Source organism: Rhincodon typus, chromosome 40 (genome assembly GCF_021869965.1).
Source record: "Rhincodon typus isolate 14 chromosome 40, sRhiTyp1.1, whole genome shotgun sequence".
Classification (NCBI taxonomy): domain Eukaryota; kingdom Metazoa; phylum Chordata; class Chondrichthyes; order Orectolobiformes; family Rhincodontidae; genus Rhincodon; species Rhincodon typus.
In genome coordinates, this window is record NC_063371.1 from 16,536,200 (window position 1) to 16,561,240 (window position 25,041).

The window sequence follows — 25,041 nt, forward strand, 5'->3', positions numbered from 1 at the left end:
CAATGACCATTTAAATGTCCTTAAAGTTGGCGAGTCTACTACTTTTGCAGGCAGGGCATTCCACGCCCTTACTACTCTCTGAGTAAAGAACTTACCTCTGACATCTGTCCTATATCTATCACCCCTCAATTTAAAGCTATGTCCCCTCGTGCTAGCCATCACCATCCAAGGAAAAAGGCCCTCACTGTCCACCTTATCTAATCCTCTGATCATCTTGTATCTCTCTATTAAGTCACCTCTTAACCTTCTTCTCTCTAACGAAAGCAGCCTCAAGTCCTTCAGCCTTTCCAAATAAGACCTTCCCTCCATACCAGGCAACATCCTGGTAAATCTCCTCTGCACCCTTTCCAATGCTTCCACATCCATCCTGTAATGCGGTGACCAGAACTGTACATAATACTCCAAGTGCGGCTGCACCAGAGTTTTGTACAGCTGCAACATGACCTCATGGCTCCGAAACTCAATCCCTCTACCAATAAAACCTAACACACCGTACGCCTTCTGAACAAACCTATCAACCGGGTTGGCAACTTTCAGGGATCTATGCACATGGACACCGAGATTGCTCTGCTCATCCACACTACCAAGAATCTTACCATTAGCCCAGTACTCTGTATTCCTGTTACTCCTTCCAAAGTGAATCACCTCACACTTTTCCACATTAAACTCCATTTGCCACCTCTCAGCCCAGCTCTGCAGCTTATCTATGTCCCTCTGTAACCTGCAACATCCTTCCGCACTATCCACAACTCCACCGACATTGGTGTCATCCGCAAATTTACTAACCCATCCTTCTACGCCCTCATCCAGGTCATTTATAGAAATGATAAAAAGCAGTGGCCCCAAAACAGATCCTTGCGTTACACCACTAGTAACTGAATTCCAGGATGAACATTTCCCATCAACCACCGCCCTCTGTCTTCTTACAGCCAGCCAATTTCTGATCCAGACCGCTAAAACACGCTCAATCCCATGCCTCCGTATTTTCTGCAATAGCCTACCGTGGGGGACCTTATCAAACGCTTTACTGAAATCCATATACACCACATCAACTGCTTTACCCTCATCCACCTGTTTGGTCACCTTCTCAAAGAACTCAATAAGGTTTGTGAGGCACGACCTACCCTTCACAAAACCGTGTTAACTATCCCTAATCAAATTATTCTGCTCTAGATGATTATAAATCCTATCTCTTATAATCTTTTCCAACACTTGACCCACAACCGAGCTAAGGCTCACTGGTCTATAATTACCAGGGTTGTCTTTACTCCCCTTCTTGAACAAGGGGACAATATTTTCAAATGTGCTCATTTACGGAAATATTTCCATTTGAATTTCAAACGAAACAATCTGAATTAGTTCAAAATGTGAAATACATAATACAGGGAACAGTCATTCCTCATTACAACAGATATACATAAAGGAGATTAATGTATACAACCACTATCCACCGAATGACTGCAGACTAGATACCGAGCATTACTTTAAGGCAGAATCGATCATTGGACCTATCTTCAGATGGTTTACTGAGCAATTAAATCTGCGTAATGCCTAGTGTTATAACATTTCTTAATCTCCAGTGAGTCTTTCCGCAAAGACATCTGACATCCCGATGGAAGACAAATAATTTTCAGCTGTCATCAATTTGTTGAGTTTCAGTTTCTTAGACATCCCCAAAACAATTTTTCTCCATACAGGAATGTCTAATTTCCTGCTCCTAATTAAGAAGTGTCCATGCAACTGTGTGAACAGTTCGTTAGGCCACATCTCGAGGATTATGTGGATTCCACATTACAGGAGGATGTAATTGCATTGGAGAGACTACAATGGAAATTTATCAGGAAATTGCCTGGACTGCAGAAATTTTGATACGAGGAGAGTTTTCGTAGACTGAGCTTGTTTTCCATGTCGCAGCGGAGAAGGAGCTGTTGAACACAGCTCAATTAATGGAGAGTGTAAGAAACAGCCTCTGACCAGTTATTGATGACAAAATGTATTTGCAGCAATTAAGACACCGATACAAAATCTGTTAATAATCTGGGGGCGATTGTGGGAGGGGTGCCACCAATAGGTGTTGATTTTAATTAATGTTGAATATTAACATTTAGATCATTCAGTTGGGAAAATGTTTAAGAAGAAATATCCACAGGTGAAATGAGAACTGGCGAATATTTTAATTATTGCATAATTTGTTGTTGTAACTATATGCTCTTTAATCAGTTGGGGATGAGCGAAAGTTCTCTCCTGATTGTATAGTGGGTTCAATGCAAAGTCAGCGGATGAAAGCGAGAAATTGACACCTAAATGAGGTTCAGGAAGAACAACACCAGCAACGATAGTCACAGAATGAATGGCCACGTCAATACGACTGTTAACCAAAGTACTTGAAATCAATAGCTGGATGGGCAGACTTACCAAGGACTCCAAAAAAAAGCCAAGATTGGATAGGAAAAGTACTGGATAAGATAAATCAGATGTTACGTCCAATATTCTGAATCAGACGCAAAGGAAAGAACGAACAGAGACCAGAATAAATCGTGTTCCATTGTTGTAACATTTCAGTCTCTTGTTCTCAGATTCTGATCCGTTGTTGGAACATTCCAGTGTCTTGTTCTCAGATTCTGAACTCTCCTTTCCCTTTCTCTAGAGCTGCTAGTCCGTGTTCATATCAAAGTGACAATTCTGCAGACACTATGAGCTAACATGCTGAAAATAGTCCTTTCTTAAGAGAAGAGAGAACCATCCAGTAACACAATTATGAACCACGGTGACTGACATTAATTAGTGAGAGAAGAGATTTTGGAGTCGGACAACTTTACAGCTCAGATGTTTATTTACATCAAAAGCATAACTGCGCCCACTCTGAAATTCATAGACTTTCACAGAATTCAAGCTAACCATTCGGCCTATCTTCCAGTCAAAAATGATCCCTGTGGTGCAGCAAGCGAGTATCAATACATTCATTAACATACCAAGCATTTTTTTCTCTCTCTCAGTCGCTCTCTCTGTCTGTCTCTCATCTCTCTGAATTTTTTTTTTGCTGTCTCTGAAAACTTGATGTCACAATTTTTTGGCAACAACATTTAAGCTAAACCACTTTTCATTGAATGGAATTGTTCTTGTATTTCATTGAAAACAGCATTACAAATTGTCAATTTCTTCAATGTCTGGCTCGAGCTTGGTTGCAGCTTTACTGCCATGAAGAACCATTTTCCGGGAACCATGCCCAGAAGCTCACTGTGGATGAAATGAAATATTACCACCAGCAGAAAGATGGGGCGTGGGGTTCTATGGACGGGGGGAGAGATGGGAATTCTTTCCTGTTTCGAAGCCCGTTGATCTCAACCACTGCTGTGATTGAACTCTGCCAGCCCCACAACGCACCATGAAATGATTTGCTTCTTTCCCTGAAAGAAACCTATGCACTCCTTAAGGGAATTCAGCTCCATAAAAGTTGCTGTGAACTTGATAGGGCACATATTTTAGATTTGTAATTTGGTTTCTGTCATGTTGAAGCACTGATCATATTCACAGGTGGCTGCCAATGTTCTTGTATCAATGAATATCAAATAATTCTGCACCTTTCATTTTTTTTTAGTAAACTGATTTCAAGCTGTGTAATAATTCTTTGAAATGGTCAACCAAGTACACAGAGGCGGCCATTCTGCACTTTGAGCCCAAACCAGAAATAAATAAGATGGTGGCTGATCTAATTTTAACCACAAACCCCCTCCACACTCCTGCAAAAGCCCAGATAATATTTCATTGCCACAGTTATTAAGAATCTGCCTTCTGCTGCCGCAGAAATTTTGAAAGATTCTGCTTTAACTGCCTTTTGAGGAAGGAGTTGCAAAGAGTTCACCTCTGGAGGGAAAATAATGTGTCCTCATATCAGTCTCGAATGTCTGACAGCTAATTTTAAGCTTTGAACCGCATACTAGATTTCCCCACAAGAGGAAATATCATCACCCAATCGACGAGGTCCAGTCTCCTCAGGATGTTATGTGTTTCCAATAAGTTACCACTGACTCTTCTTGCATATCCTCATAAGGCAAATAGCTCACTTATTTTTTTAATGCAAATATTAGACTGGAGATTCTACACTTTAATTCTCAACAGGAGCCTTACAGATACTCAGTCGTCAGCCACATCACCCTTTAATCCAATGTGAATTGTATCCCTTATTCCATTTGAAAGTTTGTTGTTCAGTAAACACAGCTCGACTTTATTTCATTTTGACAAAAACCTGCATTCATTTGATAATATTACTTCATTACTGTCTTTTCCTAGATCTGTTTATATAAATATTGATGCTTAAACTTCTTTCCATTGCCTTCTGTTTAGGCACATTTTCTCATATACGAATTCCGTTCATTTATCTTGACTGTTTTGAAGACTCACAATCTGCACTGCTGCTACAACAGCAGTCCCTGCATGATATTCTCTGCCCCCACCTTTCTCTTTGTCTGTCTCTCTCTCTTTCTCTCCACCACCTCTCTTTTTCTGAAACAGCTCGATGTGTAGTAATGTCTAATTCTCAGTCGGGCTAAGATGAGTTGAAATGTCTTTCCCCAGAGAGTGGGGAGCTTGCGAAATTCTCTGCTACACACAGTGGCTGAGGTCAATCCTTGGAAGGTTTTGAAGACAGAGTGAAATACACGTGTTGAGGCCTCACAGATCAAAGGGTAAGGACGGGAATGTGGGAATGTGGGATTGAGTTGAATGATTTGCCAGGATCATATTGAATGGCAGAGCAGGCTCAAAGGTCTGAATGGCCTACTCCTGTTCCTATTTTCAACGCATTTTTAAGGCAAACCTGTATTGTTAATTGTCAATTGTTAATTTAGTAAAAAAATCTGAAGTTGTGTTAATCAGATTGGCTTTGTATCATTGCTTGTTATATTGGTATCTCTACATCGTCCGTTCGATTTCATCATTGTAAGAATCAAACATCGTTATAGCTCTCATTACCATTTCTCAACAGGAAGATAATTCAGTGATCAATGGAGTTAATCAAGTTAAGGTGGGTAGAGATGATTACATATTATCATATTATCATCCTCCTCTGTTGGTGATGAGTTTCCTCCCGATCTCAGTCTCAAATGACCAATTGTGTATCCTTAGACTGTGACGCCTATTCTGGACACCCTGCTCATCAGGAATGTCCTTCCTGCATTTACCTTGTCTAGTTCTTCCAGAATTGTTTCAGTTTCTATGCGATCACCCCCTCACTCGCATAAAGTCCAATGAATACATTGCAAACTGTAATCTTCATTCATCAGTCCTGCCATCTCAGGAATCATGATGTTAGTCTTTGTTGAGCTCTGTCCACCGTCAGAAATCCTTCCTCAGACAAGGACATCAAATTTTCAACATTGTACAATTGCAGCAAGAGATTCCTGCTCCTGTACTCCAATTCTGTCACAATGAAGGCGAGCATGTCATTTGCAGTTTTCACCGGCCACTTCTCCTGAAATACTGTCTTTCAGGTGTATGATTGACAGCAAAATCTCGTTCCACCTTCTTCCTTTCCCAAACTATTGCCACTCAGGCAGTTATTCGCTTTTCTGATTTTGCTTCAAAAGTAGATAATTTCACATTGATCCACATTACATATTATCTGCTGTGTTGCATTTTTCACACACTCAATTTGTCCAAATCAAATTGAAGTATCTCTAATATCTCTTTCCAAATTACCCTCCTAGCCTACTTCGAGGTGTCTGCAAACTGGAGAAAATACATTCAGTTCCTTCCTCTGTATCATGAATACCTAGTGAGAATAGCTGAGGTACTAGCACCGATCCCAGCGTTATTCACTAGCCATTGGCTGCCACTCAGAAACTGACCCTTTTATTTCTACTTTTCATTTCATGTCCGTGAGACTATTCTCAATCCATGTCAGTGAACGACAATGGATTTTAATTTTACATCGCACTCTCTTCTATGTGACCTTATCGAAAGCCTTCTGAAAGTCCAAAGCGAGGAATGGCTTCTTATTACCAACTCTAGTAATTTTAATCTCAGAATAAATGCATGATCACTCTGTCTGATGCTTCTCGTTTTCGTAAATGCCCTGCTCTTAAAACATTTATTATGGGCTCTAGCCTTGTCCCTGTTGATCGATGTCAGGCTAACAGGTCTATAATTCTTTGTTTCCTCCCGAGGTCAATTTCTGAAACAAAAAGAGCGGTTACATGAGCTACCCTCCAGGCTATGATAAACTTCCAGATTGCACATCTTCAAATAATACCGCAAATGCATCCAGCATTTCTAGCACGGAATTACTCTTAAGGGAATGCAAGCTATCATGCCCTGGTGGTTCATTGGCCTTTCGTCCCTTTAATTTACCCATCAGCATTTCTGCACAATTACTGATCTCCTTCAGTTCCTTCCAGGAGTTCTATGTATCCCAACATTTCTGGAATCCCCTTTTTTATGAAACGAGAATCAAAGTATGTATTCCATTGCATTGGCATCACTTTGGTCCCATTATACCTTCTCTTGTTTCTAATAGTAATCGACCAACATCTGTCTTCACAAATCATTTTCCCTTCACATACATATTAAAACAAAAATAAGTTTGCATTTTCCCGCACCTTATGCTCGTTCTTTGTTAATATTCAACTTAATTAATTCCTTTGTCCTCGTTTGCTCGAATCTAAGCTGATGTCAGTCATCAGGTCTGCTACATTTTGGGAAAAGAGCTTGTACCTTCCTTGAATCTAAAACAATTCATTTCCTTTCTTAGCCATAGCCAAGCCAACTTTTTTATTTTGTTTTTGTGCCAGCCCAGAATGAATATTTCTTGCAGTTCCTCCATGTAATCTTTAAATGTTTGCCATTCCCTGTACATTGTCATTCTTTTGATTAACGTTCCCCAATTGATCACAGCAAGTTCGCAACTCACACAATCGTACTTTCTTCTATTTAGCTTCAGGGCCCTGATCTCAAAACCAGACATGCTACTCTCCAACTTAATGAGGAATCCTATAAGACAGTCATAGAGTCATAGATGTGTACAGAATTGAAACAAATCCTTCTACCCAACTCGTCCGTGCGACCAGATATTCTATATTCATCCAGTCCGATTTGCTAGTAGTTGGTCCATATCCTTCTGCACCCTTTCTATGCATGTAACCAACTAGATGCCTTTCAAGTGATGTGATTGTACCAGCCTTGACCGCTTCCTCTGACACTTCATCCCACACATGCTCCACCCTCTGCATGAAATCGTTGCCCCTTATGTCCTTTTTCCTCTCTCACTTTAAACCTGTGCCCTCTAGTTTTGAACTCCCATGGACTGGGGAAAGGTCCTTGAATATTCACCCTATCCATGCGCCGTATGATTTTATAAACATCTGTATGTTGACTCCAAAACCTCCGAGGCTACAGTGGAAATATCCCCAGCTTATTCAGCCTCTTCCTGTATCTGAAACCCCCAAAACATGGCAGTATCATTGTAATCATTTCTGTACTATTTCAAGTTTCACATCTTTCCTATGGCAGGGCGACCCGAATTGAATTCAGTCGTCCTAAACTGGCATAACCAATGTTCTGTACGTCCCAACTCCTACACTCAATGCAGCGATCAATAAGGGGAAGAGTAACAAGCACCTTCTTCACTACCCTGTTTACCCGAAAGTCCCCAGAATCTCATCAGTAAATGACCAAGTTGTGCCATGATTAGCTCTTCCAAAATGCAGCTCCTGAAATTAATCTAAATTAAACTATATTTGCCACTCCTTGGCACATTTGCCCCTCTAATTATGGTACAGTTGTACTCGGAGGTAACCATCTTCACATTATGATTACTCTTCCCCAAGGGGCCTTGTGCAGTTAGAATGAAATTTATTCCTGTCATTAAACAATGCTGAGTCTAGGATGGCCAGTTCACACCTGTTCTTCAACGTACTGATGCAGAAAACCATTCAGTACACACTTCAGGAAACCCTTCTCAACGTTACTGTTACTGATTTGATTTGCCCAACCTAAATGCAAATTGACATCGCCTGTAATTGCCAATATGTCTTTATTGCTCGCTTCCATTTCCTGTTAAATGCCTTCTATAACATTCAACTGCAGATTGGGAGTCTATACACAACCCTTGGTATGACTAACTGCCCTTAAAACTTCTAAACTCTCCCTGTAGAGATTCCAATTCAATGAAGCTAACATGCTTTCTCGCTACCTCGCTAATGTCCTCATAAGCAGCATTGCTACTCATCTTGTTTTCCTCTTTATCTGTCCTTTCGATAATCTGAATACCCCTGGATTTTCATTTCCCATCCCTGTTCGCTATGCAGTGAAAACTGCCGGGAGGGCAATGGTCTAGTGGTATTATCGCTGTACTGTTAATCCAGAAACCAGATAATTTTCTGGGGACCAGAGTTCGAATCTTGCCACCGCAAATGGTGAAATTTGAAGTCAAAAAATATCTGGAATTAAGAGTCTAATGATGACCATGAATCCATCGCCAATTGTTGGAAAAAAGAACCCATCTGGTTCACTCATGTCCTGTAGGGAACAAAGTGCCATCCTGACCTGGTCTGGTCTACATGTGACTCCAAACCCACAGCAATGTGGTTGACACTTAGCTGCCCTCTGGGCAATCAGGATGGGCAAAAAATGCTGCCTAGCCAGCAATGCCCTCATCCAATAAATGAAGGAAAAATACCCAGCTGTGTTGCATTCATTTATATCTACTCACGTGTCCAAATCATTAGGTTTATTGCTAACGTTCAGTGCAGTAAGACACAAGGTTTTAATTCTTCTCAATATTTTAATTTCTGTTCATGTCTTTTACCACTGAGGCCGGAATTCTTGGCTGAATACTTTCCTGACATCCTGTTCTGCCTTTTGGTTTTGCCCTGGTTTCCTTCTCATCTACCTCACTGCATTAGTTCTCACTGCCGCATGCCTGCCATTTTAGTTTTAAACAACTCCAACTGCTCCTGCATATACTCCTGGCCAGTGCACCAAGCCCCGTACTGCCCAGTTGCAATCAGCCCTTGTTATACTGGTCCCACCTCGCCGAGAATTGATCCCAATGTCTCAGGAAAATGAAACACTACACCTCACAGCATTTTCTCGCCACGTATTTTCTGATTTTTCCATTCTAACTCGCTAGATTTGCTTTTTGGACCTCAATCTGTGAGATATAATTCACCCATACATTACCATCATGCAAGGCGTTTTTCATTATTCAAATCTTTTGTTCTACCAGACACTCCAATACATGCAAGAAAAGGGTTGTAAATCCATTCTGCCAGATGATTTGTGGAATAATGCATTCTGCTAACAACCAACAAGTGTTGCTCCAGATCAAACTCTCTGGCAGGTGCTCTGAGTACATTTCTTCCACTTGCCATCGTTTATACTGTGTGATGGCACATTGCCTTTAAAAGACGTGTTCTTTGTTCTTTCTCTTACAGAGGAGTGTTGTCAATGCGCTGCCGAAATGTCTCCTTTGGACAGACAGTCGGTACACAGCTTTGAGTTCTCTCTGGGGACGTCTCATCTTTGTATCCTTCATTTTATATTCTATACTTCTGCCAATGGAAGGAGAGCATTCTATGTGCCTTCTTCACAACCCTATATATCTCTGCTGCTAGCTTTCAGAGCCCATCCACTTACAGACCAAGATATCTCACTTTATTTTCTTTTCTGTTTGCATTCCGAAAGTGCATTACCTCTCACTTATTAGAGTTGACCTTCATCTGAGAATTTCTTGCACTCTCCACCAAAACTTTCTGTATCATTTCAGGATCTCAGCCATTCTTTATACTATCCATTACATGGTCATTTTTTGAACACCTGAAAATTTCAAAATTGTTCCCATACATTCACGTCCAAGTTGTTAATGTAGAAAAAACACAGCAGTCGTCACAATATTGAACCCTGTGGAACATTACTTGAAACAGCTTTCCATTCGCAAGGGCTGCCATTGATTATTACCCTTTGATCCTTATTCTTCAGTTAACTTTGCATCGAAGTTGAAGCATTACCCTGAATCGCACGGGCTTATGCATAATAACAAGCGACGAGCAATAAATAATTGCCTGAACAATGATGCCCGCATCCTGTGATTGATTTTTGAAAAATAATCTTACCCGAATTTAGAACTTTTATTCTTACCCTGTTCTTATACTTTTCTACAACTATCTTCAATCTGATTGAGAAATGATCACTATCTTCAAAATGCAGACCTAATGATTTCACCTGCTCAGTCTCCAAATATTTGTACAGAATGACTCCTGCATTGTTGGGTTCCCAACAGACAAGCTGAAAAAAAAAGATTGCTTGAATGAAGTTTAAGAGATTTGTGAACGCTCTGCATTACACACTATAGCTGTCCCAGTTAATACTTGCGAAGTTCAAATCGTCACCGTTATTACCACACTTTTTCCTGCAGTATTCTGAAATTTTTGACCACATGGCGCCAAACAAACGGGTGTTGCTCTGTCCTGGATGGTATCAGCTTATTGAGTGTTGTTGCCATTGCCCGCATACAGGGCAAATGGGGAGTATTCCATCTTACTCCTGACGTGCGCCTTTGCGTTGCTGGACAGGTTTTGGGAAGTTAAGAGGTGAGGTGAAGGAGGATTCCTAGAATCTGATCTGCTATCGTGGCCGTTGTATTTATATGAGCTGGTCGATTTCAATTTCTGGTCAGTGCTGCCATTGCTGTGACGAGTCGAGTGCACTTGTGATCAAAAGAACCTATTCCACGGACCAGCATTAATGCACAAATTGCTAATTGTGTCATCAGGATGATTAATATAACCACAATCTCTCACAAGACAGACATTCACTCCACGTTTCATCAATAAACAAGTTCCAAACTTACTTTTTTTATTAACAAATTTTATCTTTTCCCATCTGACAGAATACATTATTAATTATTGATACGCAATTGCACATACATCTGTAAATACCAGCATACATGGGCACACAAATTCATAAATCGAATGGCCAAGTCCCAGGGATCGGCTGAAATATCACCGACGGCAAACACGGATAAATGAGCAAAGCGTGTGCATTGAGTTGGAGTGGAATGGTTGAATTAGGTGCCGTTCGCACAGTCCTTCTGTCTTTAAAAGATATAGTCACGTTATTACGTTACTGAAGTGGGACAAGGCACTTTTGGAGTTTGGGGTTCGGACACAGTTGTGGCTTACAGAGGGGAGAGCTTGCTATTTTCTGCTGAAGATTGAAAAGCTCAATACAGTGTTAAACAGTGACTGGCCTTGCACAATTTGTAAGCTGCAACGCCAGATAGAAGCTATTGCAAAGGTTGTTGCACAGTGTGTGTCTCGGCGTGGCCTTGCTCTAATCTCTCCGTGATGATAAGGAGTCGCAGAACTTTGAGCTGAAATGTTAGTTATGGTAACATTAGTATGTCAAACGAAGTATTAGTATTTTTAAAAAAAAGTTAATACAAGTAGTGTTAACACTGCAGTAAACTAAATAGCATGAATGTAGTAAATGGCACAAACGTAACAAAATACTGAGTAAGGGATATACGTATGAATACATATTTTTGAAAAAGAAGGGAAAGGGAAGAAAATGGCTAAGGTTCCCCAAGTGCCTGGATAGTAATATGATACCTTCTCCTTCTGAAAAAAAAAACAGGAAATCTACCTGATTGGCTGCATTCTGCCACTAAATGAACAATAGGGTGTACAGGGGGCCGGGGATTGCCGGACCAGATCAGAGAACACCTGGCTGTCCTGCGAGAATGTGTCCCATTCTCTCCTTGCTGCATTTGATTGCCGCTTGAATAAAATTTGCGGTAAAAGGAATTGGCTGAGTGCGTGCTGTTCTCTTTTCCTTACATCTGAAATCCGCTCGGACAGTTGACAACCCTGAAGGAGCATTACAACAGCGTCCGGCCAGTTGGACTCAAGTCTTGCCTAAGATACACGTTCTTCCTCGTTGAGCCTTTGAGTGCTCCATTCGCAGGCGACGGAACCTGAAATAGGAAAGTGATAACGAGACTTGTCTCCAGTTGCAGGCTGTAACAGTGTCAGGACAAAAGCAGTGAATGCACTGTGTCTGTTTCCAAGAAATTTCAAATCCCGTTTCTCAGAGAGTGCCATGGCCTTGTGGAGCCAACGACTGCACAGTTCCGTTCCTTCTAAATGCAAAATAAAGAATATTGTTTCGAACGCAAGCTGAGTGAAACTAATCCAGAACATGTTGTGAAAACAACCTTTCTCCAGGTTCCTGTCTGCAAATGCAATGCCTGTAATTATGCCAGTGGTAATCCGTCGGATATTGACGAATGTTGATATTGATTTGAAATGTGTTTGACGGTCATGTGCCTGAATATATTAGTCCCCTCTCTGCTCCATTACAGCGATTGCTTGGTGCTGCTGCAGGCCCGATCTATTACGCAAAATTTGGGACTGCAAAGTACTTACGATGACAGCATCATTGTGAATTATGTTTGCAGCGCGGTATTGTGGAGCCATGCTCTGTGGTGCAGGATTGTCAGCCATGGTGGACATGATCTAAGAGGAACCGGTATCTTGAGCGTATCCGGGTCACTGTGGGAATTGACGGCACCCTTTAATAACTGCACCCGCAGTAAATTCACTCTGGGAAGCTTGGCAAGTCAGTCGGGTGTTTGGTAGCAGACAGCCAACTGGTGGAGGAGCTCATCACTTTCAACCTAGGGACATGGCTTGGAAGGACATGGCTTCGAAAGCCATTCCCCAAACATCTGGGTGAATTTTATTTCAGGTTCACAAGGAATGCAGGAAATCTGAAACAAAGCTTCTGCAGAGAGACAGAGAGAACAGAGTCGACATTTCGGCTACGTATCTCTTGTAGACTGCCGTACTGAGCCTGTGTCCCATTAATAAAGCCGAGGCTGTTTAGCCTATATTTAACGCACTGCCATACTGTCATCGCGTCGTGGAGCATGGTTAAAGACCCTTTGACAAAACTTGTCCATGCCGTCCTGTTTTTCCAAACTGATCCAGTCTCCATTTGCCTGCGATTGGCCTGTATCCCTCTAAATCTTTCCTGTTCATACACATCCAGAAGCCTTTTAAACGTAGTAATTATACCAGCCTCCACCACCTCCTCTTGCAGATTATTACTCACATGCACTCTCCTCTGTGTGAAAAACGTGCCCCTCAGGATCCTTGTAAATCTTTCCCTACTCACTTTAAGCCCATGCCCTCTGGTCTTGAACTCCCCTACACTGGGGAACAGACCTTGTCTGTTCACCTTGACTATGCCTCTTGTGATTTCATCATCCTCCATACGTCACATCTTGGTTCCTACTTTTCAGGGAAAAGAGTCCCAGCCTATTCAGCCTCTCCTTTAAATTCAAACCCTCCAGTCCCTGCACATCTTTGTAGTTCGTTCCACTCTTTCCAATTTATTGACATCCTTTCTATAGCAAGGTGGTTATTTGAATGCAGGCCTCCAAATGTGGCCTCACCAATCTCCTTACAGTTGCAACATGACGTCCCGATTCCGATGTGCAATTATCTGACCAATGAAGACACGTATATCAAATGCCTTTTTCACGACCCTGTCTGCCTGTGACGTCAATTTCAAGGAAATATGTACACGCACCCATAGGTCTCTTTGTTGGACAGCACACCCCAAGGCCAGGCTATTAGCATTAATAGTGCAGAATGCCAAGTGCAGAATGTGTGGACATAGACAATTTTGAGTGTTCTGGGCTCGAAAAGCAGCTGGTGTTCCAGGAATAAAACCGCTCCAAACAGGAACTGCAGAGCAAGAGGTTATCCCTTTCCAGCCCTGCTTCAGGCTTGGGAGCAGCTCCTTCAGAATGAGTTACATCCTGCAAGAGTTCAGTGGTGTCAGTATGCTAATCTGCATTCTGTTGTGCAATAGACTCCTGCCTTCAGTTGCAGAAGACGAAAAATCTTTATTGATATTTTCTTTTGTTCGCTTACACGCAACAGAGAAGGAATTGTTGTTTATTAATGTGTCAGGTCTATTTCTATGAGCCTTCTAATTGTCCATTTCTGCCTCCCGGTCATTCAATGATTTCAAATGGTCAATTTCACTGTTGAACGTTCCATCTGGTTATTTCTTTGCTCCTGGGTGGAGTAGGAATAACCAGCAGGGGAGATGTCAGTGGGAGTCACTTTCTAATACCTGTAGGGCGGGAAAACTGACCCTCTGTGCCCTCCCTGTCCCCGGAACGACAGACCAGCCCCTCGACACGGATGCCCTCTCAGCACCTCAACACCTTGACAAACACTGTCCTCAGGCACGTCTACCCACGATGTCTAAGCCCTGACGTAACTAGCTTCGACTGCAATCGGTCACAGTTTGAATGAATGAATTAAAAACAGTTGATTCTGAGTGTTGGAGCCCCTGTCTCTCTTCTGTCCCTCCTGTTATTAAAATGAAACCATGCCACCCTCTCCTGGCTGGCCCATGCTACTGCAGAAGCATCAGATTGATTTTCGGTAGAAAGGACCAAAGCCTGGGGATCTGCCATTTCTCACCCAGTCCTCCCTGATAGGTGGAACAATCAGCTATCACATCGATCATCTACTCCCGCGAGTGTGTAGATCAATCCCCCATCACATTGATGATAGCGTTAAACAGTGAGAGAGACACACATCATGAAAACTGACCCTTCCGTCCAACTCATCGATACAGACCAGCTATTCTAAACAAATACAGTTCTATTTGCCAACATTTGCCCCACATTCCTCAAAATTTTCCTATTCATATATCCATTGAGATGCTTTTTAAATGTGGAAATCCTACCAGTTTCCATCACTTATTCTGGCAGCTCATTTCATACACACACTACCTTGTGCATGAGAAAGTTGCCCCTTAGGTGCTTTTTATATCTTTTCCCTCTCAACATGAACCTGCGGCCTCTAGTTTCAGACTCCATCAATCCAGGGAAAAGACCTGATTGTTTACCCTATCCATTCCTCTTATGATGTTATAAATCTCCATAAAGTCACTCGTCAGCCTTCAACGGTACAGGGAAAATATGTGCAAGTCTATTCAACCTGTTCCCGCAGCACAAAACTCGAAAGCCGGCAACAGCCTTGTAAATCTTTTCTGAAACCTTTGAAGTTTTACAACATCTTTCATACAACACGGAGACAAGATTTGCACACAGTATTCCAAACGTGGCATAACCGATGCCCTGTATGGCCACAACATGATCTCCCAAATCTTACACAAAATGTACTGATCAATAAAGTCAAGCATACCAAACGACTTCTTCACAATCATATCTACCTGCGAATGCACTTTCAAGGAACCATGAACCTGCATTCCAAGGTCCCATTTGTTCAGCAACACACCCCATGGAGTTACCTTAAGTGTATTAGACCTGCACTGATTTACCTTTGTAAAACGCAACACATCACATTTATCTAAATTAAACCTCATCTACCACTCCTCGGTACATTGGCCCATCTGATCAAGATCCCGTTTTAGTCTGAGGTAACCTTCTTTACTATCAACTACATGTCCAATTTTGGTGTTTTCCTCCGGCGTGTGGATCAACCACCCAATGCAGCGATCACCCAGATGTCTCAGAGGGTGGATCAATCGTCCATCACGTCCATCACCCAGTCCTCCAAGGTGTGTAGATCATTTCCTGATTACAAATGGACGATATGGGGCAGTGAGGGATCGTAGTGAGACTGCAAGCAATTGTATATAAAAGAAATAAAATCACAGCATGCCATTCAACTCAACAGCCTGTTCCGACATTCCCCCCGATACACTTTGATCCCTTTAGCCTTGAGAGTTACATTGCCTCCTTCTTGATCAATGTTTGAGCCCTGAACGTTTTCTGTGGTAAAGAATTCCACAGGCTTCCCCACTCTCTGCATGAAGGTATTGCTCCTCATCTCAGTCCTAGGCTGTAACGTTTATAATGTGATCTCCTGGATCGTGACTCCTTCCCCCCACCCCAGTCATCGGGAACAGCAACCGGTGCCTCCTGTTTCAACCTATAACAGGCCAATACTCAGCAACCAGTGTCTCCTGTGTTCTATTTGTAACAGGCCTCTATTCAGCAACCATTGTTGAAAGTGTTCAAATTGTAACACGCTACGACTCAGCAACCAGTGTCAAATGTATTCAACGTGTAACAGGACATTACTTCGTAACCAGTGTCGACTGTCTTAAACCTATACTAGGCCTCCTCTCAAGAGCCAGTGTCGACTATGTTCAACCTGTAACAGATCTCTTCTCACTAACTAGTGTTGACGGTCTTCAGACTGTTACAGGCCTCTATTCAGTGTGCAGTGAATACTGTGTTCAACCTGTAACAGGCCTCAGAAATCAGTGCTGATTGTGCTTAAGCTGCAACTGATTAGCAACCAGTATCAATTATTTTCAAAGTTTAACAGGCTTCTACTCAGCAACAAGTGTCGACTATGTTCGCCTGCAACAGGTCATTCGCCAGCAAGCAGTGGCAACTGTGTTCAACCTGTAACAAATCACCACTGCGCAACCAACTTCAGCCTGTAATAGACCTCTGCTCAGCATATAGCGTTGATTGTGCTCAACGTGTAACAAGCCATTATTCAACAACCAGTGTTGAGTGCAGAATGCATAACTGCCTGGCAAATTACATCAACGGTTTCCAAATGGCCACCAAACTACTTGGAAATGTTGAGGATACGAGTTGAAACAAAAATAGTGGCACAGTTATTAGTTGCCTCACAGCAGCAACGACCCGGTTTCGATTTCACCTACGGGTGACTGTATGTGTTGAGTCTGCACATATTCCCCATGTCTTCGAGGGTTTACTCTGTGCCCTCCAGTTTCCACACAACGCAAAGATGTGCAAGCGAGGTTGGTTAGCCGTGGGACACGTTACAGTGATAGGGTGGGAGCTCTTCAGAGGATCTCTGCAGACACGATGGGACAAATAGCATATTTCAATGCTGCAGGTTTTCTATGATTACAAGCTGAGGAGATGAGGCAATTGCTTCCTGTTGAAATCCTTTTGGGTGGATCGGTGTCTGGGGATACTGAATGTGGGTGTTTGTGGAGAAAAGATGTTGATAGTTCTGATTAAGTGATAAGAATGTGAGAGTGACAGAACAAACGTGTGTCTCCTGCAAGAGTTGAAAGGATAGTTACCAGCAGGAGACACACCATTGTTATGTAATTCCCACATTCCAATCACTTAATATGAACTATCAACATCTTTTATGCACCAGCATGCTCCAACCATTATCCCAACTCACCCTCCCTCAAACTCTCGCATAAATACTCTCCGCTCCACACTTCACTTCAGTTCTGATGAAGAGTAATCTAGACTCGAAACGTTAGCTTGCTCTCTCTCCATGGATGCTGTCTGACCCACTGTGGTCACCAGCATTTGTAATTTGGTAAATAGCTAAACTGGGTATAGGAACAGTGGAAGGCTTCAGTTCAGGTGTGGGACAAATTTGTCAAAAGCTATTTGTATTCTTACATTCCCACGATAGATAATGACATTGAAAAAGCAGGATATGGAAAACTCCCTCTCTCGAAGTTGACCCAAATACCACGCAGCCCTCGTCACCGATCCAATTACCTGCCACTCTCTACCGGAATGGTTACAGTGGCCAATGGAATTACCAGCTACATTCCCTTCCTCTGACAAGGCTGTCTACTGAAACAACAGCCCCTGACACGACAGCTCCGCAACGTGGCTAAATCCCAAAATGACTGCTCTCTGACACGGCTATACCTAAAGCCATGGCCAATTTAAAAATAGCTACACCCGACACACGTCCCTATGACTGCCCCCAGACATGGCTAACGACTGATACAGATGCCAACAACACAACTATGAATTGACAGTAAACCTCACTCTCAACACGACTTTCTCCTGACATGGCTATATCCCAACACAACTGTCTCTTGACACGGCTTCCCCCGATATAGTTACCATGACAACTCATGACATGATGACCACTGAACATGTCTACCCCAGACACGACTACCACAAGACACAGCTAACCCTGACAGGTATTACCATAACAGGACTGCCCCCAACACGTCTACGCTTCGAAATGTTTGTCTCCTCACATGGCTACTCATTGATACGACTGTCCCCCCCAACACAACCTCCCTAACGTGATCACATATTGATGCAGCTATGCACCAACATGTCCATCCCATGACATAAGTAAACTCCAGACACAGTTAACTACTGACAAAAATATCCAGCACCATAATTACCTCTGATCTGCCTCACCCCTGACACCACTAACCACTGGCATGACTAGCCCTTAACAAAACTGCCCATGACATAACTAACTTGTCGACATGAGTATCCCTGATGTGACTACACCCTGACATGATGAAACACTTACATGACTACCCAAGGCATAGTGAGAGCCCTGATAAAGCTACACTCTGACACAACTACCCCGAAACATGATGATGTGTCTGGCATGACTAGTCCTTGACACAACAACGACACTGACATAAATTAACCCTGCAACAATTACCCCCTTAATGTGATTCTACCCCTGACGTAAATGCTCCATTAAGGTGAAACATTTCATTATCTTTGGGACATTATCTATTTCTGCGTTGAGAAATGGACACTTGAATGTTTGCTTTTACATACTCCCATGATCATGACTGAAACGCAAGAAGGCCAACAACTGAAAGAGGTGGGGCAACAATTCCTCCAGCATTAGAAGAAGGTGCTGCTTTGTCGGCAGTATGGTTGATACGGGTTTGGCTGTTAACTATCAAACTTCGTCCACCATTGAACTGACAGACGTATCTGGTCAGGGAATGTGGAAGATGCTAGACAAGGCAGTCAGGTAGTGGCCATTTGTGTTTTACAGCGGTTTGCATTGAGCCTCACCTTTCCTAGTTGACGATTATGCCAGCAGGATTTGTGACAATCCTGCAACTTTAAAATATTATGTTTTCCAGCCATCTTGAACAGAGAGTTTGAACGGGAAGTGCCGAGCTGGAGAGTTTATAACATTTAAGTAAACAACTTTGGAGGTTTTGTGTTCTTTATTAACAGCCTGAATGTGCCTGGCCAACTCTCAGAGATTAGGATTTCTGCTTTTTTTTTTCAATAGCATCAAACATGCACCCTGTCAATTGAAGTTCAATTTCCTCATCTTTATTCTTTTAATTCTCCTCCTGTTTCAATCCAAGGTTTTGTTATCTTGTTAGCAAACAGGCAGGACAAATTGCAGGATATACCACCCGGAACACCTCAGTTGCCTGACTATGTGCTGACATGTATAGTGGCTAATAGGATTATAGAAAAGTGGCTCAATTTTTCACTATACAGGGACTATCCTCAAAGATAAAATCACATTAAGCTTCCAATTGTACACCAATGTTTTTCAAGGAAGTTGTAGATAGCGTAGGAATAAAACAATTCAAATCCACTGCGTACAACCCAGAATCACAGAGAGCATTAGAACAGCGGCATTAAAGAACATGCTGACGGCTTATGCTCAAGTGCATCGAGAGGACATAGAACATAGAACAGTACAGCACATTACAGGCCCTTCGGCCCACAATGCTGTGCCCAACTTTTATCCTAAACCTAAGGTCTATCTAACCTCCACCGCTATCTTATGCTATCATCCATATGCCTATCTAATAGCCGCTTAAATGCCCCGAATGAGGCTAACTCCACGACCCTCTCTGGCAATGCATTCCACGCCCCTACCACTCTCTGAGTAAAGAACCTACCTCTGACGTCTTCCCGATATCTACCTCCTTTCACTTTAAAACTATGTCCTCTCGTAAAAGCTACTTCCACCCGAGGAAAACGTCTCTGGCTGTCGACTCTATCTATACCTCTGATCATTTTGTACACCTCTATCAAGTCACCTCTCATCCTTCATCATTCTAAAGAGAAAAGCCATAGCTCTCTCAACCTTTCCTCGTAAGACCTTCCCTCCATTGCAGGCAAGATCCTGATAAATCTCCTCTGTACCTTTTCTAACTCTTCCACATCTTTCCTGTAATGAGGTGACCAGAACTGGACACAATACTCCAGATGTGGCCGAACCAGGTTTTTGTATAGCTGGAGCATAACTTCATGGCTCTTGAACTCAATCCCTCGACTAATGAACGCTAACACACCATATGCCTTCTTAATAACTCTATCCACCTGGGTGGCAGCTCTCAGGGAACTGTGAACATGAACCCCAAGATCCCTCTGCTCCACCACACTGCCAATAATCTTTCCGTTAACCCTGTATTCTGCTTTCAAGTTTGTCCTTCCAAAATGAATCACCTCACACTTTTCAGGGTTAAACTCCATCTGACACTTCTCAGCCCAGCTCTGCATTCTATCAATGTCCCTTTGTAACCTAGAACAGCCCTCCACACTGTCCACAACGTGACCCACCTTCGTATCGTCAGCGAACTTGCTAATCCACCCTTCCACTCTTTCATCCAAATCATTTACAGAAATCACAAGTAGAAGAGAACCCCGAACAGATCCTTGTGGTACACAACTCGTAACTGAGCACCATGTTGAATATTTTCCGTCCACTACCACTCTTTGTCTTCTAAGGGTCAGCCAATTCTGAATCCAATCTGCCACATTTCCCCCTATCCCATGCCTCCTTACCTTCTGACTGAGTCTACCATGGGGAACCTTATCAAATGCCTTACTTAAATCCATGTATACCACATCCACTGCTCCACTTCATCCACGTGTTTGGTCACGTCTTCAAAGAATTCAATAAGGTTTGTGAGGCATGATCGACCCCTCACAAATCCATGCTGACTATCACGAATCAAACTGTGTCTTTCCAAGTGATCATAAATGCTGTCTCTCAGAGCTCTTTCCAATAATTTGCCCACCACTGACGTAAGACTAACTGGCCTGTAATTTCTGGGGTTATCCCTGTTCCTTTTTTCGAACAAGTAAATGACGTTTGCCTCTTTCAAATCTTCCGGCACTATATCCGTGGACAGTGAGGACGAAACGATCATCGCCAAACGCCCTGCAATCTCGTCCCTCGCTTCCCGTAGAAGCCTTGGATAAATCCCATCAGGCCCAGGGGACTTATCTATCTTCAACTTCCTCAGAATTCCCAGCACATCTTCTTTACTAACATCAACCTCCTCTAGCCTACCTGCCTGTTTCACAACGTCCTCCTCTATAACTAGGTCCCTCTCAGTTGTGAACACTGAAGAAAAGTATCAGTAAGGACCTCTTCTATCTCTTTAGGCTCTGTGCACAAATTCCCTTTCCAATTCTTGATCGGCCCTACCCTTTCTCTGATCATTCTCTTATTCCTCACGTACGTGTAAAAAGCCTTGGAGCTTTCCTTGATCCTATCTGCCAAGGTTTTCTCATGCCCCCTTATACCTCCCCTAAGCCCTTTTCTTTAGCTCCTTCCTGGCTAACTTGTATCCTTTTAGAGCCTTTTCCGATCCTTGTTTCCTAAACCTTATATAAGCATCCTTCTTCCTCTCAACTAGTCGTTCGACCTCTCTCGAGAACCAAGGCTCCCTCACTCAACCACATCTTCCCTGCCTGCTAGGGACAAACATATCGAGCACACGTAGTATGCATTCCTTAAACAAACAATCTCCACATTTCTATAGTGCGCTTCCTTGACAGCATCTGTTCCCATTTTATGTTACCCAGTTCTTGCCTAACAGAATTGTAATTACCCTTCCCCCAGTTATAAACCTTACCCTACTGTATGTACCTATCCTTTTCCATGACTATTGTAAAAGTAACAGAGTTATGATCGCTACCGCCAAAATGCTCTCCTACCAACAGGTCAAACACTTGGCCCGATTCTCTGCCAAGCAGCAAATCCAAAGTGGCCTCTCCTCGTGTTGGTCTATCTACATACTATGTCAGTAATCCTTCCTGAATACACTGGACAAAATCTGCTCCATCTAAGCTATTAAAACTAAAATGTTTCCAATCAATATTTGGAAAGTTGACGTCACCCATGACTACAACCCTGCGACTTCTGCACCTTTCCAGTATCTGCCTCCCAATCCGCTCCTCTACTTCTCTGCAACTATTTGGGGGTCAGTAAAAAACCCCAACAAAGTGACTGCTCCTTTATTGCGCCTGACCTCCACCCAAACGGACTCTGTAGACATATCATTCTCGAACTGCCTTTCAGTAGCTGCTATACTCGCCCTGACTAGCAATGCCACTCCCCCACTTCTTTTTCCATCCTCCGTATTTTTTTAAAGCACCTAAATCCCGGAACTTCCAACAACCATTCCTCTCCCTGAGGTACCCAAGTTTCTGTAATGGCCACAACATCGTAGTTCCAAGTACCGACCCATGCTCTAAGTTCATCCGTTTTATTTCTGATACTTCTAGCATTGAAGTATACACACCTCAAACCATCTCGGTGTCCGCAATTACGCTGCATCGACCGCATTTCTTTATAAATCACCTCACTTCCTGTTGTGGCTGTTGGAAGGCTGAATGCCTAATCCTCTGAATTATAAATCCGGTTCCCCACCCCCTGCCAAACTAGTTTAAACCATCCCGTACAGCTCTAGCAAACCTCCCTCCCAGGATATTGCGCCCTTCCGGTTCAGGTGCAACCTGTCCTTACTGTACAGGTCCCACCTTCCCCAAAATGTGCTCCAATTATCCACATAATGGAAGCACTCCCTCCTACACGAGCCCTGTAGCCATGTGTTTAGCTGCACTCACTCCCTCCTTCTTACCTGGTTATCACGTGGGACTGGCAGTAATCCAGAGATAACTACCCTGTTTGTCCTGGACTTCAGCTTCCAACCTAACTCCCTGTACTCGTTTTTCACATTCTCAGTCCTTTTCCTACCTATGTCATTGGTACCGATGTGTACCTTGACTGTTGATTGCTCACCCTTCCCCTTAAGGATCTTGAAGTCACGATCTGAGACATCACGGACCCTGGCACCCGGGAGGCAACATACCATCCTTTCATCTCGTTCGCATCCACAGAACCGCCTGTCTGTGCCTCTTACTATTGAATCCCCCATTACAATTGCTCTCCTATTGTCCCCCCTTCCCTTCTTTGCCACAGGGTCAGGCTCAGTGCCAGAGACCTGTCCGCTATGGTCTTCCCCTGGTAGGTCGTCCCCCCCAACAATATCCAAAACAGTATACATATTATTGAGGGGAACGGCTACAGGAGATCCCTGCACTGTCTGCCTATTCCCTTTCCCCTTACTGACAGTCACCCAGCTACCTTTTTCCTGTACCTTGGGTGTGACCACCTCCCTGTAACACCTCTCGATCACTCCCGCAGCCCCCCGAATGATCTGGAGTTCATCCAGCTCCAGCTCCAGTTCCCTAACACGGTTTTTGAGGAGCTGGAGTTGGGTGCACTTCTCGCAGGTGAAGTCAGAGGGGATACCAGCAATGACCCTTACCCCCCACATCCTGCAAGAGAAGGATGCAACTACCCTAGCTTCCATCCCCTCTACTCGAGATTTCCAGAAGAAAAATTAAAAAAAGCCTTACCTTACCGAACCTCCACGCAGTCTTTCTTCATTGAGGAGGAGGACGTTTGGGAGACACTACACGTGTCGTGTTTCGGGTTTAGCCAATGCCCGAATTTATCTGTTTCTTCCTGGCTCGCATTCCCTCTACAGACCCGCCGCTGAAAACAAGAGGGCCGCTTGCTGCACGAGGTAAGTTTTTATACAGGGAGAAACAAAAACCGCCTTATCTTCCCGTCGGCACTCTGTCTCGCGCTGCTGCCGCTGAAAACAAGAGGAAGGACTGAGGTAATTAATTCAATTTGTATTTTTTGTAATTGGAGTTACACTAGATGAAAGTACCAAATTCTGTTTATTTGAATTAGTATTTGGGCAGGAGGTAAGAAATTAATTCAGGAGAAATTGGTGAGCAAATGTTCAGAGACGGCATATTCGGATTCTGTGGCAAACTTTAGCGAAAAGTTGAAAGAGTAGGTGAGTTGGCAACACAGCTTTTATAAGTAGCACAGTATATGATGAAACGGGAAGCTGACAAGAAGTGAAAAATTGACAATTTAGCTATTGGAGATAAAATGTTTATATTATTTCCACTGGTAGGTGAACATTTAAAAGAACGGATGAGTGGACATTATCAAACCATTATCAAAGAAATTGAGTGAAGTGAATTATTTGAGCGGAACGTCAGATTGAAAGAGATCTCATAAAATGCGTCATCTAACTATGGTCAGAAGGGAGTCTGCTATGGAAGGAAAACAAGAGGAGAAAGTGTTGCTGGTTAAAATACTGAGTTTCGAATGAAATTCAGACGATTCTGAATTGGACATACTTCAAATTAAATTGGACAATGATGAAGTTGTCAAAAATTGGGATAACTTATTGAGTTACCTTCCAGAGGAAAACCGAAATTACCTGAAAGAGTTCATACAATCAAATAGGGAGATAAGTGGGAATAAGTGGGAAGTACTAATCTAATTATGCCTAATGTGGAGACAGGGAGTGTTGTTCCAATTAAGCAACATCCTTATGGACTTATCTCTCTAATGTTGGCACAGGTTCATCACATGCAGCTCACCCAGGTGATAACCAATGATTATGTATGGACTATGGCAAAGTCAATGCAGTTACAAATTCTGATACGTATCCACTTCCGTGTTTCGGAGACTGTATTGAGAAGATGGGGCAAATAACTTATATTTCTATGTCGGACTGACTCACAGGATACTGGCAGGTACCTTTATCCGAAAGAGCGAAGACAATTTCGGCTTTTGTGACACAAAGTGAGCTGTACCAGTTAAAGGGCATGACATTTGGCATGATAAATACGCCAGCCACATTTCAAAGACTGACCAACGAAGTCTAGATTATCCAATTGAGTTGTGTACATTGAAGGCCTTGAGACTGTTAGTGACACATGGAAGGAACATTTGCAGTATTGATTGGAATTGCTCAATTGACTTTGGGAGACATGCTTGTTGATAAACTTAGCTAAAAGTACATTTGTAAATGCCAAAGTCACCTTCCTGAGCTTTATTGTTGGACATGGATGGATGGCTCCATGGGATATGACAACAAAAGTCTGTGGGATGTTCAACATAACATCAATGA